Genomic DNA, 21363 nt, shown 5'->3' with positions numbered 1-21363 from the left:
GCCTGCCCGGGTCTCCAGCACACAGGCCTCGTTCCTCCCTCCGCCAGGCCTGCCTGCGAGGCCTCGACCCGGCGAGGTGACCCGCCCCAGGGTCCCCGGCGCGAGGACAAGGCTGGTAGTGCAGCCGCGCTGCTTCCTCACAGCCGGCTGCGGCGGGCCCGGGCGGGGACCACGGAGCCCCGTGCACCATCGCCCCCGGTGCTACCGCGGGTCACAGAGGAAACAGGAACAGCTGGTTTCTGTGGGCAGGCTCCGGGCCAGGGTAAAGCAAGCAATAATAACATCTCACATTTGCAAGAGAGCTTTGTGCTTTCCAAAACACACTCACAAATACCCTGGCTTATGTTACTTCCTGTAAGGTGCGCAAGTATTAGGGACTCCTTTTTACAAGTGAGAAAACTGAGCCCACAGAAAGGTTAAGCATTAAGTGACAGAACTGGACTGGACTCCAATGCCAGGGTGAGAGGTTTGCCCAAACACCCCTGACCTGTATAACATCTGTCAGGAGCTTAGCGCGATGAAGTTCAGATGACTCACCGGCTCCAATGCTTGAGAGTCCTTACTGTAGCCCTTTACTGTGTCCAGGTGCTGCCGAAGGGGGACAGGGAAAGAGATCACAGCGAAGACCCAGAAGAAACAAAAGGCAAGCGAATGTAAGAGCTTCACCATCTTCCCACTCCAGGACGATGGACACTGGCCTATCACAAGAGGTTTGAAAGCTGTGATGTCCTCACTCTTCCTTCCCTCTCATGGAATGAAAAGTCCTTTTTGCCAGAATATTATACCTGCAAGATCTCACGGGGAGGAGACTGCAGCCCACCCGCCGGAGATTTTTGCCTACAGAAATCTTCCCCTTTTTTGCAACCCAAAGACAGACTTTGATAGGCTCTCCAACTCCCCTTGAATTTTTAAGAGAGAGAGAAAGAAAAGACCCAAAATGAAAGATAGTGGTCATCTATCTTTCACTTTCCACTGCCTTGGAAAGATAAATGGGTGTTTCAGTTTTGTTTTTAAATGAATTTTCCTTTTCTAAAGAATTTCTTTCAAAAATTAGTGGGAGTTGAGGTGGGGCATGTGTTTTATATTTTTATATCCACTTTAGTAGGTTTTAATATAATGTCTTGAGTCCCTTTTGAATTTCTTTATGACCCAGATCAAGCTGCCCTGTTTCAGATTCCACACTGGTAAAAATTAAATTGTAGCTTCCATCCATGTCACAAATATGTAAGCTGGGGAGGTAACCTACTATCAGGCCATATTTACAGAATGGCTAAAAAACTAAGCTAAACTTCTCGAAGATGTCAATACCTAAGTGTCTTTGGGATACTTCCTGAAACTACCTGTGAGAATCTGTTCATTTTTTCTTTTAATTAGGACTTTATCTTACTGAAAAAAATAATAATAATAACTTGAATGAAGAGAGCCAAAGTACATGCTGATGTGAGTCATGGAACTTGTTCTTTTTTCTGAAGAATTATTTCACTTAAGAAGACATCCAGATACATCCAGACAATTTGACTATTTGCCAACCTCTTGGATGTACTATAGATTCTTATGAATTTGATCCTTGAAGACTTAGGCTTCAGGATGGCACGCCAGGCACACAAATTCACTTCCCCCTTGCAAAGCCACATGATATTTACGGTAAATAAATTAGGCAGAAATAAAGTCATGACACTACTGTGACCAGAAGGAAAGCCATCCGAGAGAAATATACTTTTGTGAAGTTCTTGGCAAGAAGAAAGAGAGGACCATAGTACTGGATAAATCACAGCAAAGGAAGCTGAGGCCCAGAACACGTTTGGAAGAAGGCTACAGCGCAGCTGGGAGCCATTTTTTATGTCAGAGTCCTAGAAGACCCTAAATTTGTAGATAGCAAGAAACCAAAGTAGAAGCAGGAGGTAGAGCAGCAATCAGTGTAATTAATAAAAGGGCTATTTATGAAATAACTGATGCAGGTAGCTCTTCCCATCTCACTCCTATCCCCTTGCATCAAAGCAATTAGAGACTAGAGAATTTACACTGCAGAACTGCTTTCTTCCTGCTCCACACCCATGTCCCCTAAAGGAAAGCATGTCCCCCTCGCAGGGTTCACATTAGGACTTCCCAGCCCTAAGGGTCAGTAGAGAAGCTTATGAGAGAACACAACAGCAGGGAAAACCCCTGACACTGATCTATAGGATTGAGCACTAACCACTTGAAGAAATCCACCCTCAAGATGAGAGATTTGAGAAGGGATCCAAGAGAACTTTGTGGGTTGATGAAACTGTTCTTTATCTTGAGTGTGGCTATAGTAACATGACTGTGTACATTTATCAAAACTCATCAAACTGAATACCTTAAACAGGTGAATTTTCCTCTCTATAAATTATGCCTCAATAAACCTGAACTTCAAAAGAGAAGCACAAACCACGAAAGGAAAGAAAGCTAAAGCTAAAGTTGTTGACATCTGACTTGGTTTGCAGCTGTGCTAGAGAGGTTGTCTGCTTTTCTAACAGCACAGAGGAGTGACAAACAGAAAGGCCAGCTCCATCTTAACAAAGGCATTAAGCTAACCTGACTAACTCAGAAGCAAGAGGAAGGAAGTCCCATTGTAAACCAAATACACATCAGGTACCAGGCATTCTGAAGGTCCTTATTTAATTCACAACACAGTGGATATATCTGCCTAGGGAGATGCCTCTCGTCTCTCTAAGCAGGACATTTGGGAGTGTCTTACATCAGCTGAGGACACCTAAATAGGCGCTCAATAAATGTAAACTAAATGCCATGCAAAACAAAAAGAAAACAAAAGAGGCCTTTTTTTTTTTTTTTTTTTTTTTTTTTTTTGAGACAAAGTCTCATTCTGTTGCCCAGTCTGGAGTGCAGTGATATGACCATAACTCATTGCAGCCTCAAATTCCTGGGCTCAAGGGATCCTCCTACCTCAGCCTACTATGGAGTAGCTGAGACTACATGCACGTGCCACCATGCTTGGCTAATTTTTTATTTTTAATACTCGTAGAGATGTGTACCTTGCTTTGTTGCCCAGGCTAATCTTAAACTCCAGGCTTCAAACCATGCTCCACCCCAGCCTCATGAAGCACTAGGATTACAGGCATGAGCCACTGTATCCAGTTCAAAAGAGGCTTCTTATAAAAAAGGAACAACCAAAAACAAGAAAGGGTTACTGGAAATTAAAAATATGGCTAAGGTGCATCGTTAGCTCAGTCGGTAGCACTTCAGTCTCATAAAAATATGGCTGCTACAAAATTTTACCTGTAATACAAACACTGTAAAATGAAATCAAGGAAATCTACCAAAATGAAGAGTAAAAAGAAAGAAATTAAAAATATGAAACAAAATCAGAGAATCAATAGAAGGCCTACACCCACCTAACAGAACTGTCAGCAGAAAGCTAAAAAAAAATGTGCAGGAGAAAATCACTGAATAAACCACAGGTGAAGAGTGGATAAACAAAATGTGGTATATATATGCAATGAAATATTATCCAGTCACAAAAAGGAAAGGAGCTACATGCTACAACATGGATGAACCTTGACAACATTATGCTGAGTGAAAGAAACAGACACAAAGGCACAAAGGCCACATATTGTATGATTCCATTTATATGTAACGTCCAGAACAGGCAAAGCCATAGAGACAGAGTAAATTAGTGGCTGCCAGGGGCTGGGGAAAAGGGGGAATGAGTAAGTGATTGCTAATGGGTGTGGGATTTCTTTTGGGGGTGATGAAAATGTTCTGAAGCTAGATTGTGGTGATGGTTGCACAGCTTTGTAAATATACAAAAACCATTTCTTTGTATGCTTTAAAAGGGTGAATTTTATGGTGTATGAATTATTTATTTTTAACTAAAAAAAAATAGTAGAAGAAAATCTCCAGGAACTCAAAATAAAAAGACTGAAGTTTGGATATGAAGCAGAGTAGATATATAGATACTCTCAAATTCATTCTTATGGAATTAAACACTAAAGAAGGGTGGGGAAAATGCTAAAGAGTGTCAAGAAAAAAGTTACAGAAAAATTAAAATTGGCATCGAACTTCTCATTTGAAATACCACCAGAAGAAAATGGAACAAGGCCTTTTTCACAGTTCTGCAGGAATATGTTATTGACCAAATTAGGACAGGAAATCAGACACCTAGGAAAATAAATCTTCTAAGAAAGTTTTTTTCATTCAACAATAATATAACTAAGAAGCTGATGTCTTCGTGATATAATGAAGAACACGTGTGTTTCTGTTCTCAACAAGAAAAATGGAAGACAATTAGCAATTTTGGCTTAAAAAAAAAAAAAAAAAGATTCAAGAACCAGTGTGTAAATATGAACAACTAAAGTGTGGCATGATTTTGAAGAAACTGAGTGTGAAGAAAGAGAACTCATTAGCTCTCAATGCCTAGTACATGCTTCTATGACTAGTTTAGTGAATAGGATTACATTCCGTTTTCTGGGGATTAAACCACTTAATTCTGCATTTAATTATATATAATGTAAAAAATGTGAAAAGTGTCACTTATTGATTTAAAGCTATATATGTAGCTGTAGAGGAAATGTAATACGTGTGGGGAATATTAGAAGATAAATTCTTTCAGAGTAGGGAAGGAATATATACTGTCTAAAAATGTGTTCAGTATAGAAGAATAGGCAAATTACCCTAAATTACAGTCTAACCATCAGAGGACTGAACCAGAAGCAATTAAAAGTAGTTGCCTCTGAGGAGGGTACTGGAAGCTAGGAATACTACTTGCGGTTGCGGAGCAAGATGGCCGAATAGGAACAGCTCCAGTCTCCAACTCCCAGCGCGAGCGACACAGAAGACCAGTGATTTCTGCATTTTCAACTGAGGTACTGGGTTCATCTCACTGGGGAGTGCCAGACGATCGGTGCTGCTCAGCTGCTGCAGCCCGACCAGCGAGAGCTGAAGCAGGGCGAGGCATTGCCTCACCTGGGAAGCGCAAGGGGGAAGGGAATCCCTTTTCCTTGCCAGGGGAACAGAGACACAAAACACCTGGAAAATCGGGTAACTCCCACCCCAATATTGCGCTTAAAAGCAAACAGGCACCCCAGGAGATCATATCCCACACCTGGCCGGGAGGGTCCCACACCCACGGAGCCTCCCTCATTGCTAGCACAGCAGTCTGTGATCTACCGGCAAGGCAGCAGCGAGGCTGGGGGAGGGGCGCCCGCCATTGCTGAGGCTTAAGTAGGTAAACAAAGCTGCTGGGAAGCTCGAACTGGGTGGAGCTCACAGCAGCTCAAGGAAACCTGCCTGTCTCAGTAGACTCCACCTCTGGGGACAGGGCACAGTAAACAACAACGAAAGCAGCAGAAAACTCTGCAGACGCAAACGACTCTGTCTGACAGCTTTGAAGAGAGCAGTGGATCTCCCAACACAGAGGTTGAGATCTGAGAAGGGACAGACTGCCTGCTCAAGTGGGTCCCTGACCCCTGAGTAGCCTAACTGGGAGACATCCCCCACTAGGGGCAGTCTGACACCCCACACCTCACAGGGTGGAGTACACCCCTCAGAGGAAGCCTCCAAAGCAGGAATCAGACAGGTACACTTGCTGTTCAGCAATATTCTATCTTCTGCAGCCTCTGCTGCTGACACCCAGGCAAACAGGGTCTGGAGTGGACCTCAAGCAATCTCCAACAGACCTACAGCTGAGGGCCCTGACTGTTAGAAGGAAAACTATCAAACAGAAAGGACACCTACACCAAAACCCCATCAGTACGTCACCATCATCAAAGACCAGAGGCAGATAAAACCACAAAGATGGGGAAAAAGCAGGGCAGAAAAGCTGGAAATTCAAAAAATAAGAGCGCATCTCCCCCGGCAAAGGAGCGCAGCTCATCGCCAGCAACGGATCAAAGCTGGATGGAGAATGACTTTGACGAGATGAGAGAAGAAGGCTTCAGTCCATCAAATTTCTCAGAGCTAAAGGAGGAATTACGTACCCAGCGCAAAGAAACTAAAAATCTTGAAAAAAAAGTGGAAGAATTGATGGCTAGAGTAATTAATGCAGAGAAGGTCATAAACGAAATGAAAGAGATGAAAACCATGACACGAGAAATACGTGACAAATGCACAAGCTTCAGTAACCGACTCGATCAACTGGAAGAAAGAGTATCAGCGATTGAGGATCAAATGAATGAAATGAAGCGAGAAGAGAAACCAAAAGAAAAAAGAAGAAAAAGAAATGAACAAAGTCTGCAAGAAGTATGGGATTATGTAAAAAGACCAAATCTACGTCTGATTGGGGTGCCTGAAAGTGAGGGGGAAAATGGAACCAAGTTGGAAAACACTCTTCAGGATATCATCCAGGAGAACTTCCCCAACCTAGTAGGGCAGGCCAACATTCAAATCCAGGAAATACAGAGAACGCCACAAAGATACTCCTCGAGAAGAGCAACTCCAAGACACATAATTGCCAGATTCACCAAAGTTGAAATGAAGGAAAAAATCTTAAGGGCAGCCAGAGAGAAAGGTCGGGTTACCCACAAAGGGAAGCCCATCAGACTAACAGCAGATCTCTCGGCAGAAACTCTACAAGCCAGAAGAGAGTGGGGACCAATATTCAACATTCTTAAAGAAAAGAATTTTAAACCCAGAATTTCATATCCAGCCAAACTAAGTTTCATAAGTGAAGGAGAAATAAAATCCTTTACAGATAAGCAAATGCTTAGAGATTTTGTCACCACTAGGCCTGCCTTACAAGAGACCCTGAAGGAAGCACTCAACATGGAAAGGAACAACCGGTACCAGCCATTGCAAAAACATGCCAAAATGTAAAGACCATCGAGGCTAGGAAGAAACTGCATCAACTAACGAGCAAAATAACCAGTTAATATCATAATGGCAGGATCAAGTTCACACATAACAATCTTAACCTTAAATGTAAATGGACTAAATGCTCCAATTAAAAGACACAGACTGGCAAACTGGATAAAGAGTCAAGACCCATCAGTCTGCTGTATTCCGGAGACCCATCTCACACGCAGAGACATACATAGGCTCAAAATAAAGGGATGGAGGAAGATTTACCAAGCAAATGGAGAACAAAAAAAAGCGGGGGTTGCAATACTAGTCTCTGATAAAACAGACTTTAAACCATCAAAGATCAAAAGAGACAAAGAAGGCCATTACATAATGGTAAAGGGATCAATTCAACAGGAAGAGCTAACTATCCTAAATATATATGCACCCAATACAGGAGCACCCAGATTCATAAAGCAAGTCCTTAGAGACGTACAAAGAGACTTAGACTCCCATACAATAATAATGGGAGACTTCAACACTCCACTGTCAACATTAGACAGATCAACGAGACAGAAAGTTAACAAGGATATCCAGGAATTGAACTCATCTCTGCAGCAAGCAGACCTAATAGACATCTATAGAACTCTCCACCCCAAATCAACAGAATATACATTCTTCTCAGCACCACATCGTACTTACTCCAAAATTGACCACATAATTGGAAGTAAAGCACTCCTCAGCAAATGTACAAGAACAGAAATTATAACAAACTGTCTCTCAGACCACAGTGCAATCAAACTACAACTCAGGACTAAGAAATTCAATCAAAACCGCTCAACTACATGGAAACTGAACAACCTGCTCCTGAATGACTACTGGGTACATCACGAAATGAAGGCAGAAATAAAGATGTTCTTTGAAACCAATGAGAACAAAGATACAACATACCAGAATCTCTGGGACACATTTAAAGCAGTGTGTAGAGGGAAATTTATAGCACTAAATGCCCACAAGAGAAAGCAGGAAAGATCTAAAATTGACACTCTAACATCGCAATTAAAAGAACTAGAGATGCAAGAGCAAACACATTCGAAAGCTAGCAGAAGGCAAGAAATAACTAAGATCAGAGCAGAACTGAAGGAGATAGAGACACAAAAAACCCTCCAAAAAATCAATGAATCCAGGAGTTGGTTTTTTGAAAAGATCAACAAAATTGACAGACCACTAGCAAGACTAATAAAGAAGAAAAGAGAGAAGAATCAAATCGACACAATAAAAAATGATAAAGGGGATATCACCACCGACCCCACAGAAATACAAACTACCATCAGAGAATACTATAAACACCTCTACGCAAATAAACTAGAAAATCTAGAAGAAATGGATAAATTCCTGGACACTTACACTCTTCCAAGACTAAACCAGGAAGAAGTTGAATCCCTGAATAGACCAATAGCAGGCTCTGAAATTGAGGCAATAATTAATAGCCTACCAACCAAAAAAAGTCCAGGACCAGATGGATTCACAGCTGAATTCTACCAGAGGTACAAGGAGGAGTTGGTACCATTCCTTCTGAAACTATTCCAATCAATAGAAAAAGAGGGAATCCTCCCTAACTCATTTTATGAGGCGAACATCATCCTGATACCAAAGCCTGGCAGAGACACAACAAAAAAAGAGAATTTTAGACCAATATCCCTGATGAACATCGATGCAAAAATCCTCAATAAAATTCTGGCAAACCGGATTCAGCAACACATCAAAAAGCTTATCCACCATGATCAAGTGGGCTTCATCCCTGGGATGCAAGGCTGGTTCAACATTCGCAAATCAATAAACATAATCCAGCATATAAACAGAACCAAAGACAAGAACCACATGATTATCTCAATAGATGCAGAAAAGGCTTTTGACAAAATTCAACAGCCCTTCATGCTAAAAACGCTCAATAAATTCGGTATTGATGGAACATACCTCAAAATAATAAGAGCTATTTATGACAAACCCACAGCCAATATCCTACTGAATGGGCAAAAACTGGAAAAATTCCCTTTGAAAACTGGCACAAGACAGGGATGCCCTCTCTCACCACTTCTATTCAACATAGTTTGGAAGTTCTGGCTAGGGCAATTAGGCAAGAGAAAGAAATCAAGGGTATTCAGTTAGGAAAAGAAGAAGTCAAATTGTCCCTGTTTGCAGATGACATAATTGTATATTTAGAAAACCCCATTGTCTCAGCCCAAAATCTCCTTAAGCTGATAAGCAACTTCAGCAAAGTCTCAGGATACAAAATTAATGTGCAAAAATCACAAGCATTCTTATACACCAGTAACAGACAAACAGAGAGCCAAATCAGGAATGAACTTCCATTCACAATTGCTTCAAAGAGAATCAAATACCTAGGAATCCAACTTACAAGGGATGTAAAGGACCTCTTCAAGGAGAACTACAAACCACTGCTCAGTGAAATCAAAGAGGACACAAACAAATGGAAGAACATACCATGCTCATGGATAGGAAGAATCAATATCGTGAAAATGGCCATACTGCCCAAGGTAATTTATAGATTCAATGCCATCCCCATCAAGCTACCAATGAGTTTCTTCACAGAATTGGAAAAAACTGCTTTAAAGTTCATATGGAACCAAAAAAGAGCCCGCATCTCCAAGACAATCCTAAGTCAAAAGAACAAAGCTGGAGGCATCACGCTACCTGACTTCAAACTATACTACAAGGCTACAGTAACCAAAACAGCATGGTACTGGTACCAAAACAGAGATATAGACCAATGGAACAGAACAGAGTCCTCAGAAATAATACCACACATCTACAGCCATCTGATCTTTGACAAACCTGAGAGAAACAAGAAATGGGGAAAGGATTCCCTATTTAATAAATGGTGCTGGGAAAATTGGCTAGCCATAAGTAGAAAGCTGAAACTGGATCCTTTCCTTACTCCTTATACGAAAATTAATTCAAGATGGATTAGAGACTTAAATGTGAGACCTAATACCATAAAAACCCTAGAGGAAAACCTAGGTAGTACCATTCAGGACATAGGCATGGGCAAAGACTTCATGTCTAAAACACCAAAAGCAACGGCAGCAAAAGCCAAAATTGACAAATGGGATCTCATTAAACTAAAGAGCTTCTGCACAGCAAAAGAAACTACCATCAGAGTGAACAGGCAACCTACAGAATGGGAGAAAATTTTTGCAATCTACTCATCTGACAAAGGGCTAATATCCAGAACCTACAAAGAACTCAAACAAATTTACAAGAAAAAAACAACCCCAACAAAAAGTGGGCAAAGGATATGAACAGACATTTCTCAAAAGAAGACATTCATACAGCCAACAGACACATGAAAAAATGCTCATCATCACTGGCCATCAGAGAAATGCAAATCAAAACCACAATGAGATACCATCTCACACCAGTTAGAATGGCGATCATTAAAAAGTCAGGAAACAACAGGTGCTGGAGAGGATGTGGAGAAATAGGGACACTTTTACACTGTTGGTGGGATTGTAAACTAGTTCAACCATTATGGAAAACAGTATGGCGATTCCTCAAGGATCTAGAACTAGATGTACCATATGACCCAGCCATCCCATTACTGGGTATATACCCAAAGGATTATAAATTATGCTGCTATAAAGACACATGCACACGTATGTTTATTGCAGCACTATTCACAATAGCAAAGACTTGGAATCAACCCAAATGTCCATCAGTGACAGATTGGATTAAGAAAATGTGGCACATATACACCATGGAATACTATGCAGCCATCAAAAAGGATGAGTTTGTGTCCTTTGTAGGGACATGGATGCAGCTGGAAACCATCATTCTTAGCAAACTATCACAAGAACAGAAAACCAAACACCGCATGTTCTCACTCATAGGTGGGAACTGAACAATGAGATCACTTGGACTCAGGAAGGGGAACATCACACACCGGGGCCTATCATGGGGAGGGGGGAGGGGGGAGGGAATGCATTGGGAGTTATACCTGATGTAAATGACGAGTTGATGGGTGCAGCACACCAACATGGCACAAGTATACATATGTAACAAACCTGCACGTTATGCACATGTACCCTACAACTTAAAGTATAATAATAATAAATAAATTTAAAAAAAAATACTTGCACTTGCTATTTAATACCATGATATATTTTTCAGCATTTTGCTTTACCATATGAATGTATGACATAATTTTTTTATTACACTTTAAGTTCTAGGGTACATGTGCACAACGTGCAGGTTTGTTACCTAGGTACATACATGCCATGTTGGTTTGCTGCACCCATCAACTTGTCATTTACATTAGGTATTTCTCCTAATGCTATCTCTCCCCCAGCCCCCCACCCCTTGACAGGCCCCAGTGTGTGATGTTCCCTGCCTTGTGTATGACATTAATTTTTTCAAGAGAGAAGGAACCATTTCCAGGCTTGCAAAATTGGCTGTATCATTAGAAATACTTCCAGCAGCAGCATACAGAAACCTTTACTAACAGTGGCTTGCATCATGACATTTGTTATTTGTTTAAAAAGTGATCTAGAGGTAGGCAGAAGGAACTGACTGCAGTTGGTTTGGTGGTTTGATGACATCAGCAAGGGCTCAGTTTCTTCCTGTCTGTCTGCTCTGCCACCCAAAGTTCTGGCTATGGTCTCCACTCAAGAGCCCAACATAGCTGCTGGCTGCAGGAACCAGTTTTCGCACAGCCACATCCACTATCAGGAAGGAAATTACAGAAACAAAAAGGACTAACTTCCACATGATGATCACCTTTTATTTTCTTTTCCAGAAGCCACCATCCCTTCATCCTCCAACCCATTCAGCTCCTTTCCATCCTGCTCTTGCATTTCATTGGCCAGAATTAGGTCACTTCCTCACCTCTGAATCAATCACAGGGAATTTAGTTGACCCATACTGAAGCAGATCTATCATATCTCATCATCTGGAGCTGAGCACATTGCTCCCTGAACAAAATTGGTGTTCTTCATAAATAAGAAGAGGGCATTGACTGTTAGGTAGGCAATAACAGGGTCTACCAAGCTGACTGACTGACCAATTAACCAGCTACCATCCCTTATGAGGAGACAACTGTCAGCCTGTCTGTCAGAATCACAAAGCCTGGAATCTCTGACAACGAAAGGTTAAACAATCCTGAGGCCTTGGTCCTATGTTAATTTAATGTGGATTAATCTTTTGAGATAAAACCATTAGTCATGTGTTGGCATCTGCAAATTAACACTGGCTTCTGGGGAGAAACTCTGGAGGAAAAAAAAATCACATCACTGCGTTTTTCAAAGGTTCAACATCAAAAATTTATCAAGTGTAAAAACCCAGTCTGTTTGATACTGTTAAAATGATTAATATTACAAATAGCTGCTAGAAACAAGGCACATCTGACAACCTGAATGACTGGAAGGAGAGGCAAACATTTTCCTTTCTGAAGTAGGAAAAATTAGTTTCATCATTTGCATTTTCCCTCCCTCATATCATTTTATGTCTCTGGCACATTTCCTAAATCAAAGACTTTCCTGGGGATTCTATTTATCAGACAGGTATTGGCTTGCTTTTCAGCAACCCTATCATAGTTGATTTACTAATATATCCTATAGACTTTCTGCACAATCTATACAGCTAAGGCCCATAGTGCCTCATAATTCCCACCTATTTTAAGTGAAAGACTTAATGCATAGATGGGATCTGACATATGAGTGCTGCTCACCAGTTCACTGTCAGAGCAGGTCTGAATAATTAGCACCAGCAGCTCTTCTTTGCAGATATTAATACCTTATATCATAAATGTCAAGCATAGCACAAAGATGCAACCAGAAAACCTCCAAAGGGAAGGGAGCCCATAAATCATGAAGGTTTCACTCTATTTTTCTTCCATTTTACTATCAGAAAATAAACCTAGGGTGGTGAGATTTAAAATCCTACCCACCTCTTATTTATTACTTAGCACGGGGCCTTTCCTGAAGCTGGACCCTACAGGAAGGGCTGAAGGGGAGGAGACATCTCAACTGGTGAGGGATAATGATGCATTCAGGAGTGAGGGTAAGTGGAAAACTAAACCTCTCAGCAGCACTCGCGGACAGTTCTGTGCTCTTTACCCATGTCGCCGTGTTGTGTGCATTTGGGACTTAGAGGCTGGGGGGTTGTACAATACAGGCTATTGGAGGGGTTGCTTATAAAAAATCGTAACCCCTTGCCCAACCCAGTGAAGAAAATAATCTCTTTTATGGTTGGAGAACAAGTGTGAGAATGAATGTTGTAATGTAATGTTCATCAATTTTAATGAACTTGCTGAGGATGCCAGGCCCTAAATAAACACCTCATTCAAACTAGGCCCTAACTCTGCTGTTAGCAAGGCCACATCTAACCTCACCTCCAACAACAGGTATCACTCTTCTAACTGCAATTTAATTTAGAGATGAGGAAGTCTGTACTTCTGAAAAAAACAAAAGCAAAAAAACTATCTTTTCCTAAGAACTTTGGCACTTTGGCTATTAGAAGATTCCCACTATATTTAGCTGAGGTCAGTTTCTCTGAAACTCCTTTTGGTTCATCCTACTTCCTCTTCTAGGGTCCCATGGGGATAATTCTACCTTTTATTTTTTATTTTTTATTTTTATTTTTGAGACAGGATCTCACTCTGCCTCCCAGGCTGGAGTGCAATGGCACAATTAGGGCTCACTGCAGCCTCAACCTCGTAGGTTCAATCAATCCTCCCACCTCAGGCTCCTAAGTAGCTGAGACTACAAGTGGGTCCCACCACACCTGGCTAACTTTTTTTTAATTTTGGGTTTGAAGGTATATGTGAAGGTTTGTTACATAGATAAACATGTGTCACAGGGGTTTGTTGTACACGTTATCACATCACCTAGTTATTAAGCTCAGCACCCAATAGTTATCTTTTCTGCTCCTCTCCCTCCTCCCACCCTTCTCCTTCTGATAGGCACCAGTGTCTGTCGTTTTCCTTCTTTGTGTGCGTAAGTTCTTATCATTTAGCTCCCACTTATAAGTGAGAACATGCAGTATTTGATTTTCTGTTCCTGTGTTAGTTTGCTAAGGATGATAGCCTCCAGCTCCATCCATGTTTCCACAAAAGATATAATCTCATTCTTTTTTATGGCTGCATAATATTCAATGGTATATATGTACCACATTTTCTTGTCCAGTCTGTCACTGATGGGCATTTATGTTGATTCCATATCTTTGCTATTGTGAATAATGTTGCAACGAACATTTGCATGCATGTGTCTTTATGGTAAAATGTGTTATATTCCTCTGGGTAAATACCTGGAGGATTTGCTGGGTCAAATGGTAGCTATGCTTTCAGCTCTTTGAGTAATTGCCATACTACTTTCCACATGGCTGAACTAATTTACACTCCCACTGAAAGTGTGTAAGAGTTCCCTTTTCTCCACAACCTCGCCAGTGCCAGCATCTGTTGTTTTTGGTTTTGTTTTTGACTTTTTATTAATAGCCATTCTGACTAGTGCGAGATGGTATCCCATTATGGTTTTGATTTGCATTTCTCTAATGATCAGTGATATTGAGCTTTTTTTTATATGCTTGTTGGCCACATGTATGTTGTCTTTTGAGAAGTGTCTCTTCATGTCCTTTGCCCAGTTTTTAATGAGGTTGTTTGTTTTTCTCTTGTACACTTGTTTAAGTTCCTTATATATGATTTTAGACCTTTGTCAGATGCATCATTTGCAAATATTTTCTCCCATTCTGTAGGTTGTCTATGCACTCTGATAATAGTTTCTTTTGCTGCGCAAAAGCTCTTTAGTTTAATTAGGTCCCATTTGTCAATTTTTGCTTTTGTCGTGATTGCTTTTAGTGTCTTTGTCATGAAATCTTTGCCTGTTTCTAGGTCCAGGATGGTATTGCCTAGGTTGTCTTCCACGCTTTTATAGTTTTGGGTTTTACATTTAAGTCTTTAATCCTTCTTGAGTTGATTTTTGTATATGGTGTGAAGAAGGGGTCCAGTTTCAATCCTTTGCATATGGAGACCCAGTTATCCCTGTACCATTTATAAAATAGGGTATCTTTTCCCATTGCTTGTTTTTGTCAGTTCTGTCAAAGATCAGATGGTTGTAGATGTGTGGCCTTATTTCTAGGCTCTCTATTCTGTTGCATTGGTCTGTGTGCCTGTTTTTGTACCAGTACCTTGTTGTTTTGGTCACTGTAGCCTTGTAGTATAGTTTGAAGTTGGGTAATGTGATGCCTCCAGCTTTGTTCTTCTTGCTTAGGATTGTCTTGGCTATTCGGGCTCTTTTTTGGTTCCATATAAATTTTAAAATAATTTTTTCTAGTTCTGTGATGAATGTTTGGTAGTTTGATAGGAATAGCATTGAATCTGTAAATTGTTTTGGACAGTATGGCCATTTTAAATGATACTGATTCTTCCTATCCACCATGATACTGATTCTTTCTATCCATGAGCATGGTATGTTTTTTCCATTCGTTTGTGCCTTCTCTGAGTTTTTTGAGCAGTGTTTTGTTATTCTCATTGTAGAGATCCTTGACCTCCCTGGTTAGGTGTATTCCTAGGTATTTTATTTTTTATGTGTGGCAATTGTGAATGGGATTTTGATTTCTGATTTGTCTCTCAGTTTGGTTGTTGGTGGTGTATAGGAATGTTTGTGATTTTTGTACATTGATTTTATATTCTGTAACTTTGCTGAAGTTGCTTATCAGCTGAAGGAGCTTTTGGGTCAACACTATGGGGTTTTCTAGATATAGAATCATGCTGTCTGCAAACAGAGATAGTTTGACTTCCTCTCTTCCTATTTGAATACACTTTATTTCTTTCTCTTGCCTGATTGCTCTGGCTAGGATTTCCAATACTGTGTTGAATAGGAGTAGGGAGAGAAGGCATCCTTGTCTTGTGCCAGTTTTCAAGGGGAATGCTTCCAGCTTTTGCCCATTCATTATAATGTTGGCTGTGGGTTTGTCATAGATGGCTCTTATTATTTTGAGGTATGTTCCTTTAATACCTAGTTTATTGAGAGTTTTTAACATGAAGAGATGTTGAATTTTATCAAAAGCCTTTTCTATATCTATTGAGATAATCATATGGTATTTGTCTTTAGTTCTGTTTATGTGATGAATCACATTAATTGATTTTCATATGTTGAGCCATCCCAGGGATGAAGCCTACTCGATCGTGGTGGATTAGCTTTTGATGTGCTGCTGGATTTCATTTGCCAGTGTTTTAGTATATGTGCTGCCAAAGTGAGCACGTTTGCCAGTATTTTTTTTTGAGGATTTTTGCATCAATATTCATCAAGGATATTGGTCTGAAGTTTTCTCTTTTCGTTGTGTCTATGCCAGGTTTTGGTATCTAGATGATGCTGGCCTCATAGCATGAGTTGGGGAGAAGTCTCTCCTCCTCAATTTTTTGGAATAGCTTATGTAGGAATGGTATCAGCTCTTATTTGTACATCTGATAGAATTCAGCTGTGAACCCATCGGGTCCTGGGCTTTTGGTGGTGTTGGTGGTTATAAGCTATTTATTACTGATTCAATTTCAGAGCTTGTTATTGGTCTGTTCAGGGAATCAGTTCTTTCTGGCTCAGTCTTTGGAGGGTTAATTTCTGTGTATCTTATTTTTCTTCTAGAATTCCTTTGTGTAGTTGAAAAATGCTGCCTCAGACCTCCTGCACAGCAAGCTGACCAGCCCTAGGCTCTTTCAGCATTCATCATGTGACTAAATTTCAGTCCCTCCACTCAATAAAGCACTAACTACCTGGCCCTCTTAAAGTAAATTCACTCAGACAACAAGTAAAATACAATAGCAACAACAACAATAATAATCCTTATTAATTTTTCAGCACTTACTGTGTGCCAGGTACTCTGCTAGGCACTTTATTTTTTATCATCTTATTTCATTCTTACAAAAACACTATGCAGTAGCTGTTTTTGTACCCCCAATTTACAGATGAAGAAACTAAAACTCAAAAACATAAGGTGCTACCTTTACATGGTCCATATGAGGCACAGTCAGGATTGACTAGGGCTGAAGTTCTTAGCCCCTGCTGCATCACCTGGAGCCAGAACTATCACTTCCCTACTTTTACGAATATGATGAAGGACTGAATTTACTCTTTTTATTGGCTGTCAGGGATTTTTTTCCCCAAATCTGTATCTTCAGTCCACACCTCTCTCTCTTGGGTTCTAGATTTTTATGTCCATCTGCCTACTGGACACCAACCACTTGGACAAGCCCTGGTTGCCTCAAACTCAACATGTTCAAAGCTGAATACATCACCTGCTATCCCAAATATGCCTCTCTCCTGCTGTTCCCCAAAATCAGAAAATGGCTTCACAATCCACTCAGTTGTCTCAAGAGCAAATGCTGAGAGTCACCCTTGAATCCTCCTGTTGCCTCCACATTCAAACCATCACCATATCCTTGATTTCTCTACTGTATAATTTTCATGTGTGTCCACTTCTTTCCATCTGCACTCTCACTAGTGAAGACCACCAGCGTCTCTCATCTGAGTGCCTGCAATACCTCCTCACAGGTCACCAGGCATCTAGTTTTGCCCCTGTCCTGCCCTGCCCTCATCTAGAGTGAAGCCAGTAGGAACCTTCCAAAATGAAAATCTGATTAAGTCACTTCTGTGCTTAAAATTTTTTGGGGTTTCCCAGCCCATGAAAATAGTATCCAGTGTCTTTAAGTGCATTGCAAAACTCTTCAAGGCCTCCCTCTCCAATCCTCCTAGTCCTTCCTCCCCAGTTTCATCACTCATTATATATCCCATAACCTTTATGCCAGAGTTGTCGTGAACCTCCTCCCATTCCTTCAGTATTTTATGTCTTTTTGCCTCCAGGTCTTTACACATGCTGTTCCTTCTTATTGAAATATTCTTTCCTCTCCCCATTGCCTGGTAGATTAACTCCTCTTTATCCTTCAGATGTCAGCCTTAATGTCACTCTCTCAAGGTGAACATCCCTGAATTCTCTGATGCATTACATAGGATACCGTTTTTATTCTGCCATTGTATGTGTCGCCCTTTATTGTTAAGAAACAATTAAATAAGAAATATTTAATTAAGAAATATTTAATTGTTAAGAAAGAGTTAAATGAAAAATATTTAATTGTTTCCATAAGGAAATGAATTGTGTCTGTCTTACTCATCATTAAATCCCGGAATATCGTTAGAGCACTAAACAAAGATAAGGCTTGAAAAATATTTGTTGACCAATGAATAAAGGAATTAACGAATATTCATAAAAGTAAGGAAGTGATAGTTCTGGCTCCAGGTGATGGAGCAGGGGCTAAGAACTTCAGCCTTAGTCAATCCTGACTGTGCCTTCTATAGACCACGTAAGAGTAGCACCTTATGTTTTTGAGTTTCTGTTTCTTCATCTGTAAATTGGGGGTAAAAAAATGAATGAATGGCAGTTGAAATCCTGGTGAAACAGGTGCACCTAAGCATCTCTTCTTCACCATATATGTGTGAACTTGACGTTTTGGATTCCAGAGAGAATATCACATTTATTCCCTACTAACCTTCCTGTTGTTGGGTTCAGTACATTTTTTTCAGATCGCTGAGATGTTTTTGGATCCTGATTCTCTTACCTATTCTCTAGCATATTAGCCATCACTGCCAATTTCATGTTATCTGAAAAATTGATTAGCGTATCTTCTATATCTTCATTAAGCAAGGGCAGAGCCTAGTGACCCCCCATTAGATACCCATCTCTATTAATCAGCACCTATTGAGTATGCTAATTCAGTCAGGTTCAAACATGCTACATTTTCTCATCCTCAAGAATATCATGGGTAAACTTGTCAAGAGCCTTGATGAAGCCCAAATCAAGATTGCTATAATTCTCCAAGCCCAATTCTCGATTTTCTTGGCCTATCACACTGACAGATAATATTCAAATAGTATCCCCTGAGCATACTCAAGTTGCTGTATAATTCCCAAGAAGCAAAACTAAAACTCTACCTCTCCCTCTGACTCCCACTAAAGAAATGATACTGTGGAGCAAGTGGATGACTGGGGCTGTAATGACAGCCAGCATGAGTCCTGGCCATTCTAGACCTAAGGCTCAGATGTGTGCCTGACAGCTGGCTACCGAGTGGTCACTCCCACCTACACAGCATTTCTGCAATTCATGCTTGGGCAGTCAGCCTTTCTCTCCCCTCCAACGAGAATGCAACATTTCAGCAAGCCTCCCTCTGGCCCTGACTCTGCATTCTTCTTAGATGGCACTTTATTCTTCCTGATTCCATTTCCTGGTGGTCTGCAAACATAGTGGAATGAAAACAGATCTATGTGGTTAAACTGATCCAATTAAAATCAGTAGAGACTAAGAAGTGCAAGGACCTTTTACCTGGAGAACTAGATATTCCACCAAAACAATTGTATTATGAAACACCAATTGGCTATGCAATGCAACACCCCACTGCCCCAGTTGGCAGACTCTGAAGTCCCAGAATTGCATGAGGTGATTAATGCCAGCATAAACTATATCCGTGAATGAAGCAGGGATCAGTGAGACATATGTCATCTACTGCACACTGATTGCAGGAGGCATCAAAGCAAGTGAGACAGAAAAAAATATGTTTATTCTTTGACAGTGAAACCACTTTAATTACTGGTGCTGGGTAAGGTCTCTTGGTCAGGGTCCTCAAAGAAAACTAGAAGTTGAATTCCCTAAGAGAGTAGGCACAAAGAATTGTGATATTGTAACATCCCATTTCTAATCTACCATGTTTTGTGTACTAAGATTCTATCTATATACTGGCAATCAGATCAGTAGAAAACAACGGTCGAGAGAAACACAGAGAAACACAGCTAGAGCAGAGATATGTCAGATGTCCAGGCAGTGAGGGAAAGTAAATGTGAGATTGGACCAAGAACTTGTGAAAAAGGCAGACATAAGGATTTCTGGATGTGGCATTTACTGCTCATTGCCTCCTAAGTCCTCTCCCCACTACTTTGTTATAAAAGAATCCTGAATTTTTTAAAGCAGGATACATTGTTATTTACCTAAAAGATGATATTTTCCATCTTCCCTCTCAGTCAGCTTAGGATATAACTAGTTTTGGCCAACAAGCTGTGTGAAAAGGTGTTGCATGCTAAGTTCAGGAAATCTTATAAGGGAGGGGGTACATTCCTTCTCTTACGTTCCTCCATCTTGCCGTGGAATGGTAATATAATGGCTAGACCCAGGTAGAATTCTTGGACTGTGAGGTGACCTTGAGAATAGAAGCCACATACAGAACACAGCAAAACCAGTGCCCATTTCTGGCCCTGTTGCTGCCACACCAGCCTTGGATTGCCTTATCTCCAGGTTTCTTTTGTGTGAGAAGATATAAACTATCTTGTCTAAGATATCATTTTTCAGGGCATTGTTCCTTGCAGCAAAGATCCAAATCATCACTTCTCCCCCTTCTAAGTGTTCACAAAAGACCCAGGCTCAGCTCCACTGTCTGGCTGCCCATGCTGATCACAGGAAGAGCCAGGCCAGTTAGCTCAGGTCTCACTCTTAGAAGGGGCCCCAAATGTAAGCTTTTAAGCTCCTCCTCAAATGAGATTTTACAGAGTCTTTGTGGGATTTCTGATGTTAAAAGCATTGATTTGTCTGTCACATTTGGAATCCTGTTTTGAAATTTTTAATATTTTTTTAATATCCCAAATGTCTTAGTCTGCTTTGTGTCACTATAAAGGAATACCTGAGGTTGGGTGATTTATAAAGAAAGATGATTATTTAGCTCATAGTTCTGCCCGCTGTACAAGAAGCATGGTGCCAGCATCTGCTTGACTTCCAGTGAGAGCTTTTGAGCTGTGTCAAAACATGGTAGAGAAGGTCCAAGGGAAAGCGGGCATGTTCAAACCTATGGGGCATCCTGGCTCTATAATAACCCACTCCTAAGGCAATTAATCCATTCCCCTGAGGACTGAGCCAGTCTTGAAAAAGGTAGAACTTACAACCCTAGAAGGACATTGAGCCACTCATGAGAGATCCACCGCCATGACCCAAACACCTCCTACCAGGCCCCACCTCCCAACACTAGATCAAATTTCAACATGAGATTTGGTGGGGAAAACAAACCATATTCAAACCATAGCATTAAGACCCTCAAATAAATAGAAGCCACCCATAGCCCAAGGGTGACTTTGCTTGCTGCCATTGGTCTCCTATCAGTACTGATGCCAGAACCCTGGTCGAAGACTCTTATGGTCCCTCATTTCTCCCAACTGTCCCCAGAACAGAGTCCTAAACAAACAACATAACACCCAAGTTACCAGTGAAGTTAATGTTTGGTCACTTTAAATTCTTTCTTTTTTAGATGGAGTCTCACTCTGTCACCAAGGCTGGAGTGCAGTGGTGCGACCTCAGCTCACTGCAACCTCTGCCTCTCAGGTTCAAGCAATTCTCCTGCCTCAGCCTCCCCCAAGTAGCTGGGACTACAGGCACCCAGCCACCATGCCCAGCTAATTTTTGTATTTTTTGTAGAGATGGGGTTTCACCATGTTGGCCAGGCTGGTCTTGGACTCCTGACCTCAGGTAATCTGCCCACCTTGGCCTCCCGGAGTTCTGGGATTACAGGTG

Source organism: Macaca mulatta, chromosome 6, assembly GCF_049350105.2.
Source record: "Macaca mulatta isolate MMU2019108-1 chromosome 6, T2T-MMU8v2.0, whole genome shotgun sequence".
In the NCBI taxonomy this organism is placed as follows: domain Eukaryota; kingdom Metazoa; phylum Chordata; class Mammalia; order Primates; family Cercopithecidae; genus Macaca; species Macaca mulatta.
The sequence above is the reverse complement of the archived record's forward strand: the minus strand, read 5'-3'. Positions refer to the sequence as shown.